The sequence below is a fragment of the Balaenoptera borealis genome (assembly GCF_965194805.1).
Source record: "Balaenoptera borealis genome assembly, chromosome: 3".
NCBI classification, from domain to species: domain Eukaryota; kingdom Metazoa; phylum Chordata; class Mammalia; order Artiodactyla; family Balaenopteridae; genus Balaenoptera; species Balaenoptera borealis.
In genome coordinates this window covers 32,485,339-32,500,876 of record NC_138866.1, presented here as the reverse complement: position 1 = coordinate 32,500,876, position 15,538 = coordinate 32,485,339, and the positions used below count along the sequence as shown (strand labels likewise).

At 37.9% G+C, this 15,538-nt stretch overlaps 1 protein-coding gene across 5 annotated transcripts in view; it reads left to right on the top strand.

The window, feature by feature from the left end:
- Positions 1 to 15,538, top strand: part of EXD2 (exonuclease 3'-5' domain containing 2) — a 96,477-nt gene that overhangs the window by 31,689 nt on the left and 49,250 nt on the right. For 2 of the 5 annotated variants that reach the window (XM_082384390.1, XM_082384392.1), the window contains exon 1: positions 1,757 to 2,672. The exons of 2 other annotated variants lie outside the window; for them this stretch is intronic. The gene's annotated coding sequence lies outside the window, so the exon portion shown is untranslated. Of the gene's footprint in view, positions 1 to 1,755; positions 2,673 to 15,538 lie in introns of those variants that run through there. One more of the 5 variants, XM_082384394.1, reaches the window with a different exon arrangement.

The window sequence follows — 15,538 nt, the reverse complement described above, 5'->3', positions numbered from 1 at the left end:
AGTGTTTTCAAAGATCTAACCTTAGTTTTGTTGGCCATATGAATAGCATCTTTTTCTATTTTATTAATTTATTCTCTGATTTTTGTTATTCTCTTCCTTCTAGTATTTTGGATTTATTCTTTCGTTTTTTCTAATGTATTAGCTGATCACTTATGTAATTGATTTTTAGTCTTTCTTATTTTCTAGTGTAAAAAGCATATAAGGTTATCAATTTACATGTATCCTATAAATTTTCTTATATGTATAATATTTATTATTACTTCTCAAATCTAATATTATAAATTTCCATTGGGATTTCTTTTCTGAGCTTTAAATTACTAAGATTTTTTAAAAAAAATTCTCCAAATATATGGAGCTTTAAAAACAATCATTTTATTATTGATTTCTAACTTAATTGTAATGTGGTCAGAAAATGAGATCCGTATGATAGCATTTTTATTTCAGTATGTAGAAAGTTGCTCAATGGTCTAAATCAAAATTAATTTTCTTAAATCTTTGTTTTTAAAGTATGTGTGTGCTCAAAATACTGGGTGCAGAGTTCTATACATGTTCCTTAGTAAATGTTAATTAATGGTGTTGGAGACAATCCTGCAATCACTGGTGAGTCTTGGATGTCTTTTCATATTTAAGAGTGCTATAGGCTGAATGTTTTGTGTCCCTTCAAAATTCATATGTTGAAAACTAACTCCCAACATAATGGTATCAGGAGGCAGAGGCCTTTGAGAAGTGATTAGGTCATGAGGGTGGAGCCCTCATGAGTGGGATTAGTGCCTTATAAAAGAGGCCCAAGAGGACTTCCCTGGTGGTCCAGTGATTAAGACTGCATCCTTCCAATGCAGGGGATGCAGGTTCAATCCCTGGTTGGGGAACTCAGATCCCACATGCTGCGTGGTGTGGCAAAAAAAGAAAAAAAAGAAAGCCCAAGAGAGCTCCCTACCCTTGGTTAAGTGAGGACACAGTGAAAAGACAGCTGTCTATAAACCAGGAAGTAGGCACTCACCAGACAATAAATCTGTCAGCACCTAGATCTTGGACTGTGAGAAATAAATTTCTGTTGTTTATAAGCCACCCAGTCAATGGTATTTTGTTATTACAGTCCAAAGGGACTAAGACAGAGTGAAGTACTAAAAAGTTGACTGGAAACTATTTATGCATAGATGGGGCTTGTTGACTGGGCCTTAAATGTAGGGTGATTGCTTATGGATGTAGACAGTTTATTATGGGATCCCTCAAATGATATATCCTTCCATTCTAATCTAATTTCTATCCTCTAAAATTATACTGATATTTGTTTGACTGCTATTATCTCCTCTACTGTTCTTTTTCTTCTTTGGGCTTATAAACTTTTCACTCCTTTATTTTCATTAAAAAAAAAAAAAAACAAAGAAACCCCCCCCAAAAACCATCACTTTTTATTGATGTTTGTATGCATTCAGAAACCCACCATAAATATGCAACCTGAACACACATGTAAACCAGCACTCAGATTAAGAAACAGAACATTATTAGCACTTCAAGAACCTCCCCATGTTCTCTTCCAGAGTCACTACTCCACTAAGAGTAATCACTACGTTTGTTACCCAACCAAACTTGGGTCCGCTCACCTGCGCATAGTAAAGCCAATCTGCTGACACTGGATTGTGGTGTAGGAAAGTGCAGCATTTATTGCAAGACACCAAGCAAGGGTCCAGGCAGCTAGGGCTCAAAAGATCTGAACTTCCCAAAAAAAAAAAAAAAAAAAGATCTGAACTTCCCGATGGCTTTCAGGGAAAGGTTTTTAAAAACAGGGTGTGGGAAAGGGGTTGTGGGTGTGAGTGATCAGCTTGTGGACATTCTTCAGATGGGTTGGTGATGAGGTACTAATAATACTACTGTCTCATGAGGTTATGAATATTAAATGAGATAAAATATGTAAAACGTTTTGCAAAGTTTCTAGCACACTGTGATCACAGTCATCAAATGGCAGCTATTATTATCCCTTATATTGTTTATGCACGTCTCATTTCTCCTATTTTACACATTCTATGACAAAGCAACAGCACATAGCACACATTAGCTGCCTCACAAATAACAGTTGCTGATAAAGACTGGGTGAATGAAAGTTTTAAAATATAAATGGAAGGTATTGTGGTTATTGTAAAAGATGGCATAAATTATTATAATGGCTATAGTATAAAATGCGCTGCTAATGAGGAATACATTATTTAAACAAGTGTCTCTTCTATTTACCTTCATTATTTAACAGTTAAGAAAATCTATGCAGTGGAGAAACACTACTGGAGCTAATTAGTAAGGACAGTTAGATGTCCCAGATTGCATTTGTAAGGGTTCCAGAGGCTTCTTTCTTTAAAACCAAAACAAACAAAAATATCACCCGGAAACAAAAACAAAAACACCACTTATCCGAAAAGATGTTAAGGCTTTCCAATTTTAACAAATCTTTTGTTCAACAGTGGAGAAACTCGGGAGGCACCAGCTGCCCCCGACTGCTTCCGTACAAGATGGCGTCGTCCATTTGTACACCCCGACTGGGGTTGTCCCTTTAGCCCGTCACAGGACCGGAAGTGGTTTCGGTCCTAGTGGATCCGGGTGGGTGCGCGCAGGTGGCCACAGAGGTTCCAGTTCTTCAACGTGAGGCGCCGCAGGTGTTCCGGTGGGGTCCAGGGCCGCAGGTAAGCGAGGATCAGGGGCCGGCGAGGCTGTTCTCCAGACTTGTGCGAGTGGCGGAGGGGGTTTCCAGCGCGGATTGAGGAGAGGGCTCAGGAAGCTGGCGATGTCACCGTGTGCGGGGGCGACTGCTTGCGGGGACCTCGTTTTCCCCAAGCGACTTGGCCCTGCCTCTCTCCCCGCCCCGCTCGCCCGTGGCGGGGGCGGTTCAGCACCCAGGTACGCTCCGAGGGCTCTCACCTCGGTCCGCAGCCTCCCACGCCCTTCCCTGGCCGCCTTCTCGGACCCCCTTTTGCTCTCTATAGGAGTACATACCAAACCTTCGTGGCTTCTTTTTTTGTTGTTGTTAATTTAATTTAATTTATTTTTTATACAGCAGGTTCTTGTTATCCATTTTATACATATTAGTGTATATATGTCAATCCCAGTCTCCCAATTCATCCCACCACCACCCCACCACCTCCCGCCCCTCGCCTTCGTGGTTTCTTGACCCAATTAGCTAAAACGGAAGCACCGCTCGCAGCATCTGGCAACTCCTTGGGCGCTGCGTGTTGCACGCGTCCACAGTTAGAGTTTGGTCCCCTCCGTTCGTCCTCCGCCCCCATTGTTACCACCTCTTTCCTCCCAGACCACACCCGCTGCTCCGGGCCTTGCTGGGGGCCAACTCTTTCCCTTTTCGCATCCCTGGAATAGATCAGAACCAGAACGTTAATGATTATTTATTACAAAATTGATATCTGCTCGTTAAAATATAAACGAAAACCAAACCTTTATAAACCTTTAATATATTAATGGACGCAAACTCCCTTAGATACCCATTCCTTGAAAACACTCTACCGTATTTTTTTAGTTGCATTGCAAGGGTAGAAGGAACAGCACTGAAAGGTTTTGTTAATATCTAAGTTACGAGGTACGGGAGAAAAGAGGTTTAAGAGGGGGAAGGAATTATAAATTTTGGTCAAGTTGAGTTTGTTTTAAAAAATGTATTTATTCTTCTATATTTATTTTGGTTGTAGTCCATGCATACAATCATATCAAAAATTTAAACAAAATAGATCCTCTTTGACCTATCTCTTTACATCTCCATCTTTTCTTCTTTAATCTCTTGACCCCAAGTAAAAACTGTTATCAGTTTGGGGTGTTTTTTCTATTTCTTTGTCTTTACATTTATTGATATGTGTTTGTACACATAAGTATGTAAGATTTTGTGTTAAACGTTTACAAATGTGGCATATTGTACCTCTTCAACAACTAGACGTTTATGCTTAAAAATGGGTCTTGGAACTTTTTCTTTGTCAATATGTAGACATCTAGCATATTCGTTCTACCTGCTCTGTAAATTCCAGAGTGTGTTAAGATCCCATTGTATATGAGATACCATAGGTTGCTTACAGTTTTTCACCATTAGGCACGGTGTCGCAGAGAACATCCTTCCACCTGCGTCTGTGTGCTTGTGTGAGCGTTTGTCAAGGATAGAAACCTGCAGGTGGAATTAGTGGACGTTTAATGCCAAACTGCCCAACAGTGTATAATAATACCTATTTCCCCAGCTCTTTTAAACATTTGATGGTATCAATCTTTTTTACTTTTGCCAATCTGATGGGTGGAAAATGACTCTAATTTGGTGTTTTAATTTGTATTTCCCTAGTCATTGGTGAGACTGAGCATCTTTTCATGATTGTTGGTTATTTGTATTACCTCTTTTGAGAAATGTCTCATTTCTGTTGGGTTGTCTTTTATATATGGTAGTGTTTTATATATTCAGGATATTAATCTTTTATCATTCATATATATTTGAAATATTTATTCCCAACATACTACATTTTAAAGTTGTTACTTATCTTTTAACCATATGGCATCTCTGTAGAATGAAAGTTGTAAATTTTCTGTTTAAATGTATCAGTCTTTTACTATGTGTATTTTGCATTTTGTGGCTTTCATTCCTTATCCCAGTGGTTCTCAAATGGGAGCTATTTTGCTTTCTAGGAGCAACTTGGCAATGTCACGAGACATTTTTTAGTTGTCATCTAGTGGGTAGAAGCCAGGGATGATGTTAAACATCCTACAATGCACAGAAAAGCCCCTATAACAAAGAATTTTTCTGGCCTAAAATGTCAGTAGTGCTGAGGTTGAAAAACCCTGTTCTACCTTGAGGCAGAGTTTTCTCTTATGAGTATGTTTTCTCCTGTAAGTTGTTATATGGTAGAGTTTTTCTCTAATTCCTGTGTGTGTGTGTGTGAGAGAGAGAGAGAGAGAATGGTGTGTGCCTTATTATTCTTTCCAAACAATATCACTCTGAATATCAGTCCATTCTTGACCCACTAATCTAAAATGCCACATTTATCATGTACTAATTTCTTACCCACATAGTGTCTGTTTCTGGACTCTCTTCTGTTCTATGTCCTAGTTTTCTATTTTGCTGGACCAATACCATAACATTCTATATCAAATATATATTATACTTTGATATCTAGTAGTGTAAATAGTCCTCATGATTATTTTTATTGTTATTTTATTGTACGTCATATACTTTATCAGCTCACATACTCATTATTTAATCAGTGTTTTCGGGGTAGTCTTACAATTTTCCAGATTAATTTTAGAATCAGCTTGTCAAATAGTTTTTTTGTTTTGTTTTTTTTGTTTTGTGTTGTTTTGTTTTGACTGCATTGGGTCTTTGTTGCTGTGTGTGGGCTTTCTCTAGTTGTGGCGAGCAGGGGCTACTCTTCGTTGCGGTGCACGGGCTTCTCATTGCGGTGGCTTCTCTTGTTGTGGAGCATAGGCTCTAGGGCACGTGGGCTTCAGTAATTGTGGCACACGGGCTCAGTAGTTGTGGCTCACGGGCTCTAGAGTGCAGGCTCAGTAGTTGTGGTGCATGGGCTTAGTTGCTCCGCAGCATGTGGGATCTTCCTGGACCAGGGATCAAACCCGTGTCCCCTGCATTGGCAGGTGGATTCTTAACCACTGTGCCACCAGGGAAGTCCTCAAGTAGTTTTTTTTAAAGTTGCTTTATTGAGATGTAATTCATGTAATTTGTTGCTTAAAGTGTACAGTTCAGTGATTTTTAGTATATTCAGTTATGCAGCCGTCACTACAACCTAATTTTAGAACATTTTTATCATCCCCCAAAGAATCCCATACCTATTAGCAGTCACTCCCCTTCCCATTCCCCAACACCCTAGCCCTAGAGAGCCACTAGTCTTTCTGCCTTTATAGATCTAAATATTTTGTATAAATGGAATCATACAATTTGTGGTATTTTGTGATTGGCTTCTTTCATTTAGCATAATGTTTTCAAGGTTCACCCATGTTGTAGCATGTGTCAGTACTCATTCCTTTTTATTGGTGACTAAAATTGTATCCTATGGTGTATTTGTTTCCTAGGGATATGGTATCGAAGTGAGGCAAACTGGGTGGCTTAAAATAACGAATGTATTCTCTCACAGCTTCGGAGGCTATAAAGTCCAAAATCAAGGCGTCAGCAGGACTGTGCTCTCTCTGAGGGCTCTAGGGGAGGATCCTTTCTTGCCTCTTTCTAGCTTCTGGTGGTTGCCAGCAATCCTTGGCATTCTTTGGCATTCCTTGGCTTGCAACTGTGTAACTACAACTTCTGCCTCTGTTTTCTTTACATGGCCTTCATCCCAGAGTGTCTATCTTCGCATGGTAATTCTCTCTGTGCAACTCTATCTCTGTGTCTCTTCTCCCCTTCATGTAGGACACAAGTTATATTGAATTAAGGGCCCACTCTACTACTCCAGCAGGACCTCATTTTAACTTAATTAGGTATGCAAAGGCCTTTTCCAAATAAAGTCACATTTGTAGGTAATGGGGGTTAGGACTTTAACATATCTTTTGGGGGAACACAATTCAACCCATACCATTATGGATATGCTACATTTTATTTATCCATTCATGAGCTGATGGACATTTGGGTTGTTTCCATTTTTTGGCTATTATGAATAATGCTGCTGTGAACTACGGGGTGGACATGTGTTTTCATTCCTCTTGGATATATACTTAGGAGTGGAGTTGCTAGGTCATATGGCAACTCTATGTTTAATCATTTGAGGAACTGCCAGATTATTTTCCAAAGCAGCTGTACTATTTTCTGTCAACATCAGCAATGTATGAGAGTTCTAATTTCTCCATATTATTGCCAGCACTTATTAGCTGTCTTTTTAATTAGAGCCATCCTCGTGGGTGTGAAGTAGTATCTCATTGTCGTTTTGATTTGCATTTCCCTAATAGCTAATGATGTTGAGCATCTTTTCATGTGCTTATTGGCCATTTGTATATCTTCTTTGAAGAAACGTCTATTCAGATTCTTGCCTGTTTTAAATTGGTTTATTTGTCTTTTTATTATTATGAATTTTTAAATTTTTTAAATTTATTTTATTAAAAAATTATTTTTTGGCTGTGTTGGGTCTTCTTTGCTGCCCACGGGCTTTCTCTACTTGCAGTGAGCAAGGGCTACTCTCTGTTGTGGTGTGCGGGCTTCTCATTGCGGTGGCTTCTCTTGTTGTGGAGCACGGGCTCTAGGCGTGTGGGCTTCAGTAGTTGCAGCATGTGGGCTCAGTAGTAGCGGCATGTGGGCTCTAGAGCACAGGCTCAGTAGTTATGGCACATGGGCTTCGTTGCCCCACGGCATGTGGGATCTTCCTGGACCAGGGATTGAACTCGTGTCCCCGCCTTGGCAGGCAGATTCTTAACCATTGCACCACCAGGGAAGTCCCGTAAGAGTTTTTTATATAGTCTAGATACATGCCCTTGCAAGATCTATGATTAGCAAATATTTTCTCCCATCCCATGGGTTTTTTCACTTTCTTGATGGTCAATTCATTTTTTTGTTTGTTTGTTTTTTTGTTTTTATTTCCATTACTCTAGGAGGTGGATCAAAAAAGATCTTGCTGTGATTTATCTCAAAGAGTGTTCTTCCTATGTTTTCCTCTAAGAGTTTTATAGTGTCCGGTCTTACATTTAGGTCTCAAATCCATTTTGAGTTTATTTTTGTGTATGGTGTTAGGGAGTGTTCTAATTTCATTCTTGTACATGTAGCTGTCCAGTTTTCCCAGCACCACTTATTGAAGAGACTGTCTTTTCTCCAGTGTATATCCTTGCCTCCTTTGTCGTAGATTCATTGACCATAGGTGCGTGGGTTTATCTCTGGGCTTTCTATCCTGTTCCATTGATCTATATTTCTGTTTTTGTGCCAGTACCATATTGTCTTGATTACTGTAGCTTTGTAGTATAGTCTGAAGTCAGGGAGTCTGATTCCTCCAGCTCTGTTTTTTTCCCTCAAGACTGCTTTGGCTATTTGGGGTCTTTTGTGTCTCCATACAAATTTTAAGATTTTTTGTTCTAGTTCTGTAAAAAATGCCATTGGTAATTTGATAATGATAACATTGAATCTGTAGATTGCTTTGGGTAGTATAGTCATTTTCACAATATTGATTCTTCCAATCCAAGAACATGGTATATCTCTCCATCTGTTGGTATCATCTTTAATTTCCTTCATCAGTGTCTTATAGTTTTCTGCATACAGGTCTTTTGTCTCCCTAAGTAGGTTTATTCCTAGGTATTTTATTATTTTTGTTGCAGTGGTAAATGGGAGTGTTTCCTTAATTTCTCTTTCAGATTTTTCATCATTAGTGTATAGGAATGCAAGAGATTTCTGTGCATTAATTTTGTATCCTGCAACTTTACCAGATTCATTGATTAGCTCTGGTAGTTTTCTGGTGGCATCTTTAGGATTCTCTATGTATAGTATCATGTCATCTGCAAACAGTGACAGGCTTACTTTTTCTTTTCCAATTTGTATTCCTTTTATTTCTTTTTCTTCTCTGATTGCCGTGGCTAGGACTTCCAAAACTATGCTGAATAATAGTGGTGAGAGTGGACATCCTTGTCTTGTTCCTGATCTTAGAGGAAATGCTTTCAGTTTTTCACCACTGGGAATGATGTTTGCTCTGGGTTTGTCGTATATGGCCTTTATTATGTTGAGGTAGTTTCCCTCTATGCCCACCTTCTGGAGAGTTTTTATCATAAATGGTGTTGAATTTTGTCAGAAGCTTTTTCTGCATCTATTAAGATGATCATATGGTTTTTCTTCTTTAGTTTGTTAATATGGTGTATCACATGGATTGATTTGCGTATATTGAAGAATCCTCGCATCCCTGGGATAAATCCCACTTGATCATGGTGTATGATCCTTTTAATGTGTTTTTGGATTCTGTTTGCTAGTATTTTGTTGAGGATTTTTGCATCTATATTCATGAGTGATATTGGTCTGTGATTGTCTTTTTCTGTAGTATCTTTGTCTGGTTTTGGTATCAGGGTGATGGTGACCTCATAGAATGAGTTTGGGAGTGTTCCTTCCTCTGCAATGTTTTGGAGGAGTTTGAGAAGGATGGGTGTTAGCTCATCTCTAAATGTTTGATAGAATTCACCTATGAAGCCATCTGGTCCTGGACTTTTGTTTGTTGGAAGATTTTTAATCACAGTTTCAATTTCATTACTTACGATTGGTCTGTTCATATTTTCTATTTCTTCCTGGTTCAGTCTTGGAAGGTTATACCTTTCTAAGAATTTGTCCGTTTCTTCCAGGTTGTCCATTTTATTGTCATAGAGTTGCTTGTAGTAGTCTCTTAGGATGCTTTGTATTTCTGCAGTATCTGTTGTAACTTCTCCTTTTTCATTTCTAATTTTGTTGATTTGAGTCCTCTCCCTCTTTTCCTTGATGCATCTGGCTAATGGTTTATCAATTTTGTTTATCTTCTGAAAGAACCAACTTTTAGTTTTATTGATCTTTGCTATTGTTTTCTTTGTTTCTATTTCATTTATTTCTGCTTTGATCTTTATGATTTCTTTCCTTCTACTAACTTTGGGTTTTGTTTGTTCTTCTTTCTCTAGTTCCTTTAGGTGTAAGTGTAGATTGTTTATTTGAGATTTTTCTTGTTTCTTGAGGTAGGCTTGTATTGCTATAAACTTCCCTCTTAGAACTGCTTTTGCTGCATCCCATAGGTTGTGGGTCATCGTATTTTCATTGTCATTTGTCTCTAGGTATTTTTTGATTTCCTCTTTGATTTCTTCAGTGATCTCTTGGTTATTTAGTAACGTGCTGTTTAGCCTCCATGTGTTCGTGTTTTTTACGGTTTTTTCCCCTGTAATTGATTTCTAATCTCATAGTGTTGTGGTCAGAAAAGATGCTTGATATGATTTCAATTTTGTTAAATTTACCAAGGCTTGATTTGTGACCCAAGATGTGATCTATCCTGGAGAATGTTCCATGCGCACTTGAGAAGAAAGTGTAATCTGCTGTTTATGGATGGAATGTGCTATAAATATCAATTGAATCTATCTGGCCTATTGTGTCATTTAAAGCTTCTGTTTCCTTATTAATTTTCTGTCTGGATGATCTGTCCATTGGTGTAACTGAGGTGTTAAAGTCCCCCACTATTATTGTGTTACTGTTGATTTCCTCTTTTATAGCTGTTAGCAGTTGCCTTATGTATTGAGGTGCTCCTATGTTGGGTGCATATAGATTTATAATTGTTATATCTTCTTGGATTGATACTTTGATCATTATGTAGTGTCCTTCCTTGTCTCTTCTAACATTCTTTATTTTAAAGTCTATTTTATCTGATATGATTATTGCTACTCCAGCTTTCTTTTGATTTCCATTTGCATGGAATATCTTTTCCCATCCCCACACTTTCAGTATGTATGTGTCCCTAGGTCTGAAGTGGGTCTCTTGTAGACAGCATATATATGGGTCTTGTTTTTGTATCCATTCAGCCAGCCTTTGTCTTTTGGTGGGAGCATTTAATCCATTCACATTTAAGGTAATTATCGATATGTATGTTTCTATTACCATTTTTTTAATTGTTATGGGTTTGATTTTTAGGTCCTTTTCTTCTCCTGTGTTTCCCACTTAGAGAAGTTCCTTTAGCATTTGTTGTAGAGCTGGTTTGGTGGTGCTGAATTCTCTTAGCTCTTGCTTGTCTGTAAAGCTTTTGATTTCTCTGTCGAATCTGAATGAGATCCTTGCTGGGTTGAGTAATCTTGGTTGTCGGTTCTTCCCTTTCATCACTTTAAATATATCGTGCCACTCCCTTCTGGCTTGTAGAGTTTCTGCTGAGAAATCAGCTGTTAACCTTATGAGAGTACCCTTGTATGTTATTTGTTGTTTTTTGCTTGCTGCTTTCAATAATTTTTCTTTGTCTTTAATTTTTGTCAATTTGATTACTATGTGTCTCAGCATGTTTCTCCTTGGGTTTATCCTGCCTGGGAGTCTCTGCACTTCCTGGACTTGGGTGGCTATTTCCTTTCCCAAGTTAGGGAAGTTTTCTACTATAATCTCTTCAAATATTTTCTCGGGTCCTGTGTCTCTCTCTTCTCCTTTTGGGACCCCTGTAATGCGAATGTTGTTGCATTTGATGTTGTCCCAGAGGTCCCTTAGGCTGTCTTCATTTCTTTTCATTCTTTTTTCTTTATTCTGTTCCGTGGCCATGAATTCCACCATTCTCTCTTCCAGGTCACTTATCCGTTCTTCTGCCTCAGTTATTCTGCTATTGATTCCTTCTAGTGTATTTTTCATTTCAGTTATTGTATTGTTCATCTCTGTTTCTTCTTTAATTCTTCTAGGTGTTTGTTCTTTAATTCTTCTAGGTCTTTGTTAAACATTTCTTGCATCTTCTCGATCTTTGCCTCCATTCTTTTTCCGAGGTCCTGGATCATCCTCACTGTCATTATTCTGAGTTCTTTTTCTGGAAGGTTGCCTATCTCTACTTCATTTAGTTGCTTTTCTGCCATTTTATCTTGTTTCTTCATCTGGTACATAGCCCTCTGCCTTTTCATCTTGTCTGTCTTTCTGTGAATGTGGTTTTTGTTCCACAGGCTGCAGGATTGTAGTTCTTGCTTCTGCTGTCTGTCAGTTCATTTTTTAAAACTTTTTTTTAAAATTAAGTTTGCATTTAATTTACTACATTATTTTGAGTATTTCTGTAAAACAATCTCTTGTTTATTAAGGAAAAATAGGGTAATTATAGTACCTTCTGTAGAGAGTTGTTGAAAAGATTAAATGAGTAATGTATATATGAGTATACATGAATATGCATGTAAAGAGCCTGGCACATGATATGTGCTCTGTAAGTGACAGCTGCTATAATATATCTCTGCTCTTCCAGTCTTCTTCTATATCTTCAGTAAAGCTTTCTGTTTTGCTTCGTATTGATCTTGAACATTTCTTGTTGAGTTTACACCTAGGTTTGTGTGTGTGTACATGTGGTTGTTGTTTAAAAACATGTGGCTTGTGGGACTTTTCCTGGTGGCACAGTGGTTACGACTCCATGCTCCCAACACAGGGGGCCTGGATTCGATCCCTGGTCAGGGAACTAGATCCCACATGCATGCTGCAACTAAGAGTTTGCAACTAAGGAGCCCTCAAGCTGCAACTAAGGACCCTGCGTGCCACAACTAAGACCTGGAGCAACTAACTAACTAAATAAATAAATAAAACAAAAAACATGTTGCTTGTAGTTTTAAAACAGCTTATATTGCTATGGGATTTTCTTCATATTTTTGTAATGGGTATGGAAAGCTATTGATTTTATATTCATCAAACTTTCAAAATTTTAAGTTGTAAAAGTTGTGACTTGTTTACTAATCCAGGTGATTCCAATGCCTCCATTCTGATAGGAACTGTCCTTTTCCATTCTGCCTTCTTCTGCCCTGATTTGGATCTTCTTTCCCTCTTGGCCATGCTATTGTGAGTCTTCTAACGGGTCTCCCTGCCTCTAGCCTTGCCCTCCTCCAGTCCAGCACCCACACTGCTACCATGGTGTTCTTTGAAATAGGAGCCTGAACTTGTCACTTCTCTTATAAGTCTGTTATTGGCTTTCCATTACCTATAAGGTTTTATCTTTCAGGGTAATAGAAGGCTCCTCACAACTTGACCTATATCTACTCCTTCTAGCATCATCCCTCTCTGTTTCCTTACTTGCACATTGTGCTCTAGCACAGTGCTATCCAGTAGAAATATAATGTGAGCCCCATAATAATTTAAAGCTTTCTAGTAGCCACATTAAAAGTATAAAAAGAAACAGGTGAACTTAATTTTAACAGGTTTTATTTAACCCAGTATATCCAAAATATTATTTCAACGTAAGATGTAAAAAATCGGGAATTCCCTGGCAGTCCATTGGTTAGGACTCTGCGCTTCCACTGCAGGGGGCACAGGTTTGATCCCTGGTCAGGGAATTAAGATCCTGCAAGCCACGTGGCATGGCAAAAAAAAAAAAAGATATAAAAAATCAATATAGAATTAATAGAGATAGAAAGTATAATAGAGATTACCAAGAGTTGGGGGAGGGAGGAATGGAAAGTTATTGTTTAATGGGTACAGAGTTTGTTTGGGATGATGAAGTAGTTCTAGAAATGGATAGTGGTGATGGTTGCACAACCTTGTGAATGCAGTTATGCCACTGAATGTTACACTTAAAAGTGATTAAAATGGTAAATTTTGTGTTATGTATGTTTTACTACAATAAAAAAAGGTCACCTTAAAATATCAATATAGAAATTATCAGTAAGATATTTTTTACTTTTTTTAAAGAGTAATTCTTCAAAATTCGGTATTTTACACTTACAGTATGTGTTAAATTTGCTGGTACTCTTTCACCAGTACCACGAGGCTTCGTGCCTTTTGTATCCTTGCACATGCTATTCCCTCTGCCTTGTGCACCTGGAGAATGTTTGGTCACTTTTAAACACCAGTACCAGTCTCAGTGCTTATTGCTCTCAGCGAGTGTTTTTCTTAATAATCCCCCTACTCTTTCCTCTTTGCCATCCCTGTACTCGTGTGTGCTTCTGTTGCTGGTGTTTCCTCACCAAATTGCAGCTTGTTCAATACACGCATTTCTCGTTTTCTGAATCCTGCATTTTTGAAAGCAGCTTGTGCCATTTAACTCTTTTTACCCAAAGTCTAGCACAATGTCTGGTTTATTGAAAGTGCTATTTACATGTTTGCTGAATGAATCCCTTGGCTGGGAAAAAACCCACACAAAATCTCTCCATATAAAAATGAATTAGTAAGTTTTTAAAATATTGCCAACAGTTCCCTCATATGGAGGTACCCCACTTGCTCCTTCAATCTCCCTGTGAGGCCTTTCTTTTTCTCAGGCCACACGTGATAAAGAATAAGTAGGAACCTGATAGCCTGGGAATTCTAGGTCTGAGGGAGCCCTTCTCAATGGAAGCAAATCAATAATACTCTGTTTTTTCAACTTTTCTACTGTAACGTAACCTCATTTTAGTGTTATTAACCATGGAGATAGTTTGAAATACAAAAATAAATTTGAAAAATGAATTAATAAAAACACATGTTAGATGCTGTTATTTTCTTTGAAAACAGAAATTCACTTTTCTATACAAAACCATGTTTAAGTTGGGAGGGGAGGCACAATCAAGATGCAAATTGGTCTCAAAGGGTAAAGTGTTTGGCTGAAACAAACAAGAGGAAATTTAGAAGAAAGAAATGTAAAATTTTGGATTTAAGTGCAAAGTATAAATTACAAGTATATAAAATGGGGAACTCAATATGATTTCAGTGAATTTTAATTTACCACAAACTCTATGAGGGTCATCAGTGTGATTCTGCTATTCAAAAACCTATCATTTCATCCATCATTAATAAAATATAGGGTCCAGACCCTGGGAAGTAATAGTACCAATGTAGTCCACATCAATTAGAACATGTCTCAAGTATTGAATACAGACCTGGGTGCCACATTTAAGAGATACTTTGACAAGCTTGGAGCCATTCAGAAAGATCTAGCCATGATGGCAAGTGGTCTATAAACTAGGTCACGGGAAGCTGATTGGGTTAAGTAGAATGTACTAAGGGGAGTCATAAGAGCTATCTTCACATATTTCACAAGTTCTAAGGAGGGAGTAAACACTTGTCATTTCAGAGGCCAGACTGAACATCAAAGAGAGCAGTTTCTATATAGGGAACTTTTACAGAATGCAAGGACTTTTCAACAAAAACTGCCTCTTAAGGTGATGAACTCTGTTCCTGGACGTATTCAGGTAGAGATAAGGTCATGATCTGTCAGGATTACTGTGGAAAGAAATCTTGAATTGTGTGGGAGCTGAATTTGGCTTCTAAATTTTAACTCTATGATTCTTTGTTTTCCTTTAATAGTTCTGTGGTTTATAGAACCTCAGTAGTAGTCATAGCTAACATTTTTTTAACCCTAATGTGCTAGCCAATATTCTGAGTATTTTCATCATCTTACTGAAGTCTCACAATAATCCTACATGGTAGGTACTATCCTTCCCATTTTACTGAGGAGGAAACTGAGGCTTAGAGAAGTTCAGTAATTTCCCCAAGTTTATATAGCTAGCAATTGGCAGAGGCTGGATTTGAACTCAGGATATTTGACTCTAGGGCTCATGTTGTTATCCTCTACTTTATGCTACTCTCTAAACATTTTAACATATTTGTTTAATTCATTAAAATGAGATTTATTTCAGGAATATAATCATATGTCTTAAACGTTAAGTGGGATATTTACTTTGCCTATCTCTAAAAAGCACCACTAAAAAAACTTATATTTTTCTAATTATGAATATGTACATACTCGTATAGAATTTGAAAAATCAAAACTATTTATAACCCTACTACCCTTAGGTAACCATTGTTATCGGTTTGATGTTGTTGTTTTATACAATTTTTTTTTTTAAAGAATGGCAGATCCTTTCAGTCACTGAAGATAGTGAAGCACTGAAAGCTTTGGATCCCCAAGCAAGTTCTTAGCAAGGTGTCTTAGTCCGTTTGGGCTGCTGTAATAGAATACCACAGACTGGGTGG